Raw genomic sequence first — 10,342 nt, 5'->3', positions numbered from 1 at the left:
TCTGTGGGAAGAAGTGTCCCAGCTTTCCTCGCGCCTTTGGAGCACTGGTCAATGCAGTCTGTGGGGCTGGGATATGAGCTGACGCTTACCGAGATACCATCATTAGGACACTTGGCTTTGTACTCCAAGTGTCCTTCCAGGTTGTCCTTCCATAGCAGCTTTCTTTTATGTTAATACCCCATGGCAGAGGAAAAGCCTCTATGACAGAGGAGATGATGTTGGCTGGGTGAAATAAGGCATGAGTGTCCTGGGCTAGAAGTGGGGTGCTGAGACCTTGAGATGAGACATTCAGCTGTCTGCTCTGGATCCTTTTGCCCTCAGCAAAGTCTGGTGGTTTTTCAAGGGAACGTGGGAGTGTGGTCACCCTCCATCTCAGAAAGGTGCAAGCATGGAAAAACCAGCAACAAGATGGAGGGACAGACCAGCCCTCCTCACTCTGCACAAAGCCACCGGCAATTCTCTTGCCTCGCTGCACTCGCTCTGTTCTTCTGGAGTGCAGCAGAAACTATGATGATTTCTGCCATCCAAGAATACTCTCCACGGGAGATGGGGGGGTGGGGAACTTTAAAAAAAAAAAAAAGTAGAACTCTTAAATTACCTATACCGTTCCTGTTCCTCACCAGGGCTGTTCCCTGCCCCTACCACCTTCTGCAGAGCGGGGTAAACTTATCAGGAGCCCATGGGCAGATGCCCTAGTCTTCATCTCCCACTGGGCCAACACCAAAAAGGGCTCCAGCAGCAGAGCTGAAGGAAGGTCTCCTCGTAAAAGAAAAGGGTGTCTGTGTGTGACAGGGGGAGGGTCTGTGGGAAATGGCTTTGATTTTGCTCAGAGAAGTCTCCCCTGACTTGTCGCTGTTATTTCCTCCCTGGAATGTCCCCCATGTCCAGAGGCAGCAAATGTCCAGCAGCAGCTCCATCACCCACTTCCTCCTCCTGGCATTCGCAGACACACGGGAGCTGCAGCTCTTGACCTTCTGGCTCTTCCTGGGCATCTACCTGGCTGCCCTCCTGGGAAATGGCCTCATCATCACCGCCATCGCCTGCGACCACCGCCTCCACACCCCCATGTACTTCTTCCTCCTCAACCTCTCTGTTTTTGACCTGGGCTCCATCTCCACCACTCTCACCAAAGCCATGGCCAATTGTCAGAGGGACACTCGGACAATCTCATTCTCAGGATGTGCTGCACAGGTGTTTTTTTTCTCTTTTTCTGTGCTACAGCAGAGTTTTCCCTTCTCACTGTCACGTCCTACGACCGCTACGTTGCCATCTGCCACCCCCTGCACTACGGGACCCTCCTGGGCAGCAGAGCGTGTGTCCGCATGGCAGCAGCTGTCTGGGGCAGTGGGTTTCTCAATGCTGTGCTGCACACGGCCAATACATTTTCACTGCCCCTCTGCCAGGGCAATGCCCTGGACCAGTTCTTCTGTGAAATCCCCCACATCCTCAAGCTCTCCTGCTCAGATGCCCACCTCACAGAAGCTGACCTTCTAGTGGTTACTGCCTTTTTAGCGTTTGTTTGCTTTGTTTTCATTGTGCTGTCCTATGTGCAGATCTTGAGGGCGGTGCTGAGGATCCCCTCGGAGCAGGGGCGGCACAAAGCCTTTTCCACGTGCCTCGCTCACCTGGCCGTGGTCTCCCTATTTGTCAGCACTGGCATATTTGCCTGCCTAAAGCCCCCTTCTGTGTCCTCCCCAGTTCTAGATCTGGTGGTGGCAGTGCTGTACTCAATCGTTCCTCCAGCAGTGAACCCCCTCATCTACAGCATGAGGAACCAGGACATCATGGATGCCCTGAAGAAACTGATTCTAGCAGTATACTTCAGCAGCAATGAGTTGCCCACCTCTCTTCACCAGTGACTTTATATGTATCTCAGGCATTTTTTTCTTGTGGTCATTGTATCAGTTATAAACCTGTCTGTACACAAATAGTTGCTTTTGTCCCACTTCTTCAGAGGATGAACCCAGCCTGTCTTACCCAGAGACCTGTAATTGAGTCTATCACCACAGTGATAGTGGCTTCCTTTGTGGCATCTCTGCAATAAAAGGGGATTTCACCAGTACCGTGTGTGAAGCTTTGGCTTTTTTTCCCAGAAGTGGAGTGCAGAATACACTCAGGGAGCTGCAGGCTAAAAGGCCTTGGTGATGTGCTTGGGTGCTGAATGGCCTTGCGGGATGAGAGCATGGGGTGTCGTATATGGGAATGAGGACAGGACTGAGCCTTGACCTGTGAGTTCCCAGTGCCGCCGGAGATCCTGAACGGTCAAGAGGCACCTGCTTGGGACTGTCTCACATGTGGAAGGGCTACTAACAGACTCCTGTCCTTCAGGGAAGTATCAGGAGCCACCAGGAGAGCACAAGAAGTCTCCAGAGACACCATGTGCCTTCTGTTGGGTGCACAGTGGATGGAGTTTCACAATAAGGTAAAAGCAAAGGAAGGACAGACCAGTAAGGTCTAATGAGGGCTCTGCAATGTCAGGATAAGCAGCGGGGACACAGCAGGCATGAGGGAGACTGGGGAGTGATTCACCGCCTGCTGGCCCTCCTGTCACCCCCCGGGCTGTCACCCCCGCTCTCCCCTCCTCTCCGCAGCCAGCCAAGGCCACACAGCCTGGGGCAGATGCAGCGGGCTTTGCCCTGGGGCGCCCGGCTGCCCACAACGCGGGGCCAGCCAAGGCAGGGGACATCTTGGGGACGCTGAGTGGACCTTGGGGCAGGGACAGAGAGTTCAGCCAAAGAGACCAACGGCCACCTATGGTTATTGCCATAGACCAATGCACTTCCCAACGGTGGCACACCCACAGTCGCTTGAACTCTGCAGAGGAGGACGAAGGAAGCAGGAATGAACCGTTAGCGTGAGGAGGTTCCCCAGGACCGCATTTCTTGCTCTCTCAATCACCACAGCTGCTGCTGCAACAGCCCTAGCGCATGAAATCCTGCCTTGAATGACGAGGTCTGGCTCTGCTGACTAATATGCTACAGCTTGCAGACGCTTCTGGGCACACTACTGATCTCTCAGCCTTCCTTCCTAGGAAAGATGCTGCAGCCCCTTAAATCAGCTTTGGGGCCCTTTGCTGGAATTCCTTTAGGAGGTCAAGAGCTTCCTCGCCCTGGGGAGCCCAGCACTGGACACAGCACTGCAGATGTGGCCTCACCAGTGCTGAGGAGAAGAGAAGGATCACCTCCCTCCAGCTGGAGACAACGCTTTTCCTAATGCAGCCCAGGAAGCTGTCGGCCTTTGCCGCAGCGGTGCATTGATTTTGGATGCTTGTGCAATGCCTCACACAACTGTGGCCTGGGCACTCATAGGAAATAGATACCTGATCATTTCCTTATAGTCAGTGTCAGTGTGTGTGCCTTCGGAAACCATGCAAGTGCCGACAAGCAGTCGGATTTGGGTGAGTTACGTGTACGTAGAGTGAACATGAACTACAAATTCACACCCGTGCGAAGGCAGGATTTCAAAAGTTTCAAGCAAAGTCTTAACTGTCACCAATGCTGAGTTTATTTTTTTTAAACTAAGAATAACCTAGAGCTTCATTTCTAGTTGTAGTTTTCCTTAAAACCCATAAATCTCTCCTTCCTTTTCTCTCTTACTTATCTTCTGGGAAGAGAGTGGTGATAAAATTGGGGTGGGATGCAGTTACAGGGACACGGACAGTGGTGCCACTGTAGGTGCCTGGGACCCTCTGCCCAGGCTCCAGCTGCAGCTTCCCAGGGGCTCTGGTCTCCAGCAGCTCCTCGGGGACAGCGGCCAGGCCCAGGCACGTGCTTCAGAGTCAGTATTCTCCCGTAAGATCCATATGAAGAGTTTTCAAGATGTGCAAGAGGAGAGCTATGGACCTTCCCCTCTCTTTGCATTGTCAGGACTCTCTCTCTCAGGCTCTGCATTTAATCTCCCTCACCTTTCACGCATTTCCACCTCTCCGAACTAAACTGACCATGTCTGAAGGCACCTTTCCAGCAGCGCATCTGCACAGAAGCACTTGCGATTGCTCCCTAGGTTTCCCTTCCCTTTCCTCTTACACCACTCAGACACCTCTCCACAATCCCGGTGCTGCTTTGACCTTCAGGCAGTTAAAAGCTCGCCAATCTTTCAGTAGTCTCTTGAATTCTCTGTTTAGAAAACTCTTTAGTTGTGCGTATCTTTCAATTTGTTTTCTGGCAAAAACATTTCTTCCACGGTTATGCCTTGTGGGAGTTAAAGCTCATTGGTGGCAGCTTGTCCGTGGCATACAGTTGAGGAGCGTGTTTTGGTTTAAGGGTAAATCTTATCAGTTTCATTCTGTTCGTTCAGAACTCGGAAGAATCCCTCTTTGCCTTTGTGCCGCCCGGTCTCTAAGGAAAGCAGTGGGCGCTGGTGCAAAGGAGCTGTGACCTCCAGCTGCAGAGTGCGGTGGAGAAGGGTGATGGGAGGCAGAGGGAGGTGAGTCCCAGGTGGCTGAGGAGAGACATGGTGGGGTTGGGGAGGTGTGGAGCCAGGGTGTCCCTGCTGTGTCAGACCTCCGGGGACAGCTTCTCTGACCAGTCCCACCTCGGGGGGCGGAGCCTCGTAAGCACAGACCCCGCCCCCTCTGCCCTTCCCCTCCCCAATCATGGTACTTCCACTGGGGGAGGGACCAAGCGTGGCCCCGCCCCCTTCTCCTCCTCCCCCCCTCCCCCATTCGGGTGGGGGTCATGGGGTGGGGTATGGGATTGGGGGGGTGGGGGGTAATTTTTGGAGGTGTATTTGGGTGGGGGATGGGTTTGGGGGTGGGGGATGTACTTGCGGGGGGGTCACGGGTTTCCCTCCACGTGATTTTTTTTTGCCCTGTTCCAAGACCCCTCCCCCTGCCCCCATCCTGGGCAGTCTGGAACGGCCAAATCCGTGTCACAGGGGAGGAGAGGGGAGAGGGGGGGAAGGGCGGGGAGGGGGGAATGTGGGGCTGCTGAGGGGACGGGGGGAGGAAATAGTAAAATAAAGTAAAATAAATAGAATAGGATAGAATAAAATGAAGTATAATAGAAAAAAGTTAAAGTAAAATAAAGAATAAAATAACGTAAAATAAAATAACAAAGAAAAATAAAATACCATAAAATACGGTAAAAAAAATACAATAAAGAAAATAAAATAAAGAACAATAATGAATATAATAAAATAAAATAAAATAAAGAAAAACAATTAATATAATAAAGAAAAAGAAAAAAATAAGTAAAATAAAGTAAAATAAAGTAATGTAAAATAAAATTATACAAGAAAATAAGGTAAAAGAAAATAAAGTACAAGAAAATAAAGGAGAATAAAGTAAAATAATATAAAGTAAAAGAAAATAAAGTCAAATGTAAAATCAAATATAAAGTAAAATAAAGTGATAAAATAAAATAAAATAAAGAAAAATAAAATGAATAGAGCAAAATAAAATAACATAAAATAAAATACCATAAAGGAAAAAACAAAATAAACAAAAGAGATAAAATAATACAATAGGATGAGATACAATAACGCAGGAGCACCCGCCCCACTTGTGGCACTACTTTTATTCTCGGCCACTGCAGTGATTGGGGGGTTTGACAGGATGGACCTTCCAAGGTCCCCTCCCACCCAAACCAGTCTTTGGGTCCATGACTGGAAGTGTCTGAGGTCAGGTTGGATGGGGCTGCAACCAACCCCGTCTACTGGATCCCAAACCACCCAGAAATCCAATCCAAACTGTTCTTTGGGTCCGGTTGGAGGTGTTCAAGGTCAGGTTGGATGGGGCTGGGACCAACCTGGTCTACTGGAAGGTGTCCCAGCCGATGATGGGGAGGTTGGACTGGATGGACCTTCAAAGGTCCCCTTCAACACAAACCGTTCTGTGGGTCTATGACTGGAAGTGTCCAACGTAAGGCTGGATGAGACTGGGACCAACCTTCTCTACTGGTTCCCAAACCTTCCAGCCCAAAAATCCAACTCAACCAACCCAAACCTTCTATGAGTCTGATTGGAGGGGTTCAAGGTCAGATTGGACAGGGCTGGGACCAACCTGGTCTGTTGGAACCCAAACCACCCAAAAATCCAACTCAACCAATGCAAACCATTCTGTGGGTCTGAGTGGATGTATCCAAGGTCCGGTTGGATGGGGCGTTGAGTAACCTGCTCTACTGGAATATGCCCCTGCCGAAGACAGGGGAGGTTGGACGAGATGGACCTTCAAATGTCTCCTCCAAGCCAAACCAATCTGTGTGTCCATGACTGGAAGGTCCGAGGTCAGGTTGGACGGGGCTTGGAGCATCCTGAGCTGCTTGAAGCTCTCCCTGCTAATGGCCACCCCACCAGAGGTTGGCGGTTGCCGTGTCACCACGGTCAGTCAATCAGCGATGAACATGTCACCCTGATGTCACAAGAGGTGCGTGGCACACCCACTCAGGGGGTATAAAAGGGCCCACCGGGTGGTGGGTCCCACACTTTGGAGGAACGTCCATAAGATGACCTCTAACATGGCTGTCGCCACCAAGAACCGACCAGCCAGCGTGAGGCGGACCAAGATGGACTTCTGGGATGGGATGGAGCACACCTTCGCTATGTCCAGCGTCACCGCTGAAGGTACGGCCAACCGCAGCCACCTCTCCGGCAGCCAAGACTCAAGGGCTTGTCACCATTTCGGAGCCAGCCCTGACACTTGGCGTCTGCCACCGCGTCGCGGCTCAAGGGGGAGATGTTTGGGGTGGACCTGAGAGCTGGTGGAGATGGGGCCTGACCTGGTTCTTCTTTGTTTTTTCAGAGCGAACGGCCGTCTGGGATGCAGTGGCTGGCTACATTCAAGACCAACTCCTGCTCCACAAGGTGGTGCAACACCCGCGTCCTCCTCATGCACCATGAGGGGTGGTGGGATCCCCCTGGGGCGTGGCCTGCTCTCACCCTTCAACTCCTCAGAAAACAGGAATCTCACCCCAAAAGTCCCCACTGATGGCCAAACGGGGCCTGTGCAATGTTGGTGTCACTTCTGGTAGGGCTGATCCAGGTCGCTGGAGACCCCCCCGGGATGGCCTCGTCCTGGTTCTGCCCAAACTCCAGTGCTGTTTTTTTCTCCTGAGGAGGGGAAGGACTCAACATCTCCTCCCCAAAGTTCTCCCCACCGCCCAGCTCGTGCCTCCAAACGGTGGGAGAGGGCAGGATCCAGCCTCAAGCACCATCCCTGGATGGGGGAGGTCACCTCCAGATCTTCCCTCTAGCCAGTCCTCACCCTCCCACCCTTCTCGTCCACTTGCAGGGCGTCCGAATTCCCACCCTTGGCTCCTTCGGTACTGTCCTCGAACGCGTCCAGGTCGGAGATGAAACCCTGACTATCCAGAAGCCGGTGTTCCACCTGGCCAGGAACCTTGCTGTTGTCCACAACCTGATGGACAACAAGGACTACCTGCCCGGTAAGATGGCTGACTGCACGGTCATCTTCTCTGAAGCAACTCCAAAGTCCAATAATTGAGTGGTTTTGAGTTTTTTTGGGGCAATGCAATGATTGTGACACACAAGCTGTAGGACACGGGCCACCGGGTGAGCGTCTCCATCCTTCTCCTGTGGTTCTTCCAGGCAACAAGGAGCTGGAGCCCCTCAAGTACTCCAAGGTGGCCGTGGCAGCCGCCGTGTCCCGGCAGAAAGTGGTGGACTGCATCCAAGGCACCACGACCCTCCTCTCGCACTGCCTGGGGAAGGGGGAGAATGTGGCCCTCATCCTGAGGGAGGTGGGGGTGCTCCTCATCGAAGGCACGAAAGTGCACGTGAAATTCTACCGCAGCTTCCTGGAGAGGCTGTCTGGGAAGGAGAACTTGGAGAAGGTTGTCTTCAAGGTAAGCATTTTGGTTTCTCTGTGGTGCGTGCGGTCCCACGGCAGTGTTCTGGCACTGCTTGTGTGGGGTCCCTCAGGACACGTTCAGCCACTCGGTCCAGGTGAGAGTTACGGTCCTGCCAACACTTGCTGCCTCAAGCTCCTCCGACACTTGAGTGCCTCAGCCATGTGGGGGATGTCCCACCGTTTTTGGCCTCTTCCAATGTGGGGTGCTTTAACCACGTGGAGGGATGTCCTGCCATCTTTGGCCTCCTCCAACACTGAGACCCTCAACCACATTGAGGATGTCCTGCTGTCTTTGGCATCCTCCAGTGTGCAGTGCTTCAACCACGTTGAGGATGTCCTGAATCTTTGTGTTCCTCCATTGCAGGTCCCCCATCTGCTGGACATGATTGTGTCCCCAGTGGTACCCGTGGCCTCACTGAGCTTCTCCGGCCGTGTCATCCTCTTTCCCAAGTGAGTACGTTGGCGGCTGTAGCCGCTCTTTGATGCCAACGCCCAAGGTAGCATCTCTTCCTTGTGCCGCTGCGGGTGTCCTGGGGACACCAGGCGGCGACTCTTGATGATGTCCCCAGGCCGCAGTCACTCCCATAAGGCAGCTCTGAGGGGAAAGACAGAGGAATTTGGATGACATTTCTTCCCGTGGTGGCCTGGACTTCTTCGCTGGGCGACTCCATTTCCCAGGCCCGTCCTTGGGGATGGGATGTGGTAGACTTGGGAAGTCAATGGCCTTCATGGCAATGCCAAACTCTGCCTGCGGGCAAGTGGCCGCAGGAAGTGGCAAGTGCTGGTGGTGCCATGGGTCATATGGGTGTCTTCTCCTTCTTTCCAGGTTTGTGATGGAGTGTGTGCCCAAACACCCACCCAGGGCTCTCCTCAAGACCTCGAGACAAGTCCCTGGTGAGGATGTGCAGATGAGAAAAGACAGTTTGCCAGCTCTCCAGCAAGGTGGGAAAGGTAAAGCAGCTCCCAGCTCTTCTCCATGGGACGGGTAACCAACTTCTGCCATGTTGTGGGGAAATGGCCGACGCTGAGCGCCAAAAGGCTCCGACTTGTCCTAAAGCTTCAGGCCAACTCCTGAGGGCCTTTTGTCCTAACGATTTGTTGGTGTCACCAAAAGAGAGCCCCGGGGTGGGATGTGCCCAAGGGTACAGTGGGAGGATGGTGGGCCAAGGCCTTCTCCTCCCCCTCTTCCCCTCAGAAATGACACCTGTCCCCTCCCCGGCACCACCCGGCTCCTCCTTCCTGACCATCATGATGATGATGAAGTCGGAAAACCACATTGGAAATGGTGCTGGTGTTGGGGAGGACACGATGGGGCTGCTAGAGGAGCAGAATGTCCAACCCTCAGACATTTTGGGAAGAGGCCTGAGCACTCCCTGCGTGTCCCTGGGTGGTCTGGCAGCGTCACAGCGACGCTCTTCTGAGGAGGTGTCTTCTTTCTGGTTCCAGTGGGGTTTCCCGGTTTTCCCTTTCCTGCTGCTCCGAGCCCGACTCAAAGCAAAACACCGCAGTTTGGGGAAATCTTGGAGCTGCAGAAGAAGAGGACAAGGTCTCTGGCCAGGTGAGGCTGAAGGCTCAGGGTGGGCGGCCGCACGGGGCCATTTTACCCGGAGAGGTGGGAGACGCTCCATCCCTGGAGACATTCCAGGCCAGGTTGGATGGGGCTTTGAGCAACCTGATCTGGTTGAAGACCTCCCTGCTCATGGCAGGGGTGTTGGACTAGATGGACCTTCAAAGGTCCCTTCCCACCCAAACCATTCCATCAGCCTGACTGGAGGTGTTCAAGGTCAGGTTGGATGGGGCTGGAACCAACCTGGTCTACTGGAAGGTGGCCCTGCCGATGACAGCGGGGGGCGTTGGACTAGATGAACCTCTAAATGTCCCTTCCAACCCAAACCATTCCATGATTTTCTGACCCAGCAAGAGCCCGTTCCCCAGCCCTGAACGCTCCTTGGTCATCACCACCCAAGAGTGGTGAAGGCAGCACCTGGAGGGGTGGGATGTGGCTGCTGGGAACACCCCCATTTCACAGGGCTGGATCTTCTCCAGCTCTTCAGGAGAGCCCCAGCGTGGTCTAGGGACAATGGGACAGCTGTGTGTCAGATGAGGGTCCCGGCACAGGGGGTTTCCTCAGCCAACCTGCTGCTGGCTACATGAGGAGGCACGTGGCTCATGGGGAGGGGCAGAAAGCAGCCCCAAACCCATTGTGTCCTCAGGTAGACCTCTCCCTTTGTGTCCTTCCAGGCGGCGGTTGGTGGTCCCAAGGGTCTCCTCCGACACAAACCAACCCATGACCAGCCAACCCAAGGGCAAAGCAATGCCCAAAAGAAAACATAGACGCAGAGCCAAGAGATGGCAGCCAACCCTCAGTCCTATAGAGGAGGAAGAGGAGGAGAAGGAGGAAGAGAAGGAGGAAGAGAAGGAGGAGAAAGAGGAAGAGAAGAAGAACGAGTAGGAGAAGGAGGAGAAAGAGGAAGAGAAGGAGGAAGAGAAGGAGAAGGAGGAAGAGAAGGAGTAGTGGAGAAAATCCTCACCGAA

At 53.3% G+C, this 10,342-nt stretch overlaps 1 pseudogene across 1 annotated transcript; it reads left to right on the top strand.

Annotated features, from left to right (window-relative positions):
• The first annotated feature begins 897 nt into the window (after positions 1-897).
• LOC309685336 (olfactory receptor 14J1-like) lies at positions 898-1,817 on the top strand (annotated as a pseudogene). The gene has a single exon. The product of its transcript is annotated as an olfactory receptor 14J1-like (transcript).
• The last annotated feature ends 8,525 nt before the right edge of the window (positions 1,818-10,342 follow it).

This window comes from Vanellus vanellus (genome assembly GCF_965231255.1).
Source record: "Vanellus vanellus genome assembly, contig: HAP1_SCAFFOLD_59, whole genome shotgun sequence".
NCBI lineage: Eukaryota > Metazoa > Chordata > Aves > Charadriiformes > Charadriidae > Vanellus > Vanellus vanellus.
This window is presented reverse-complemented; position numbering and strand designations above follow the sequence as displayed.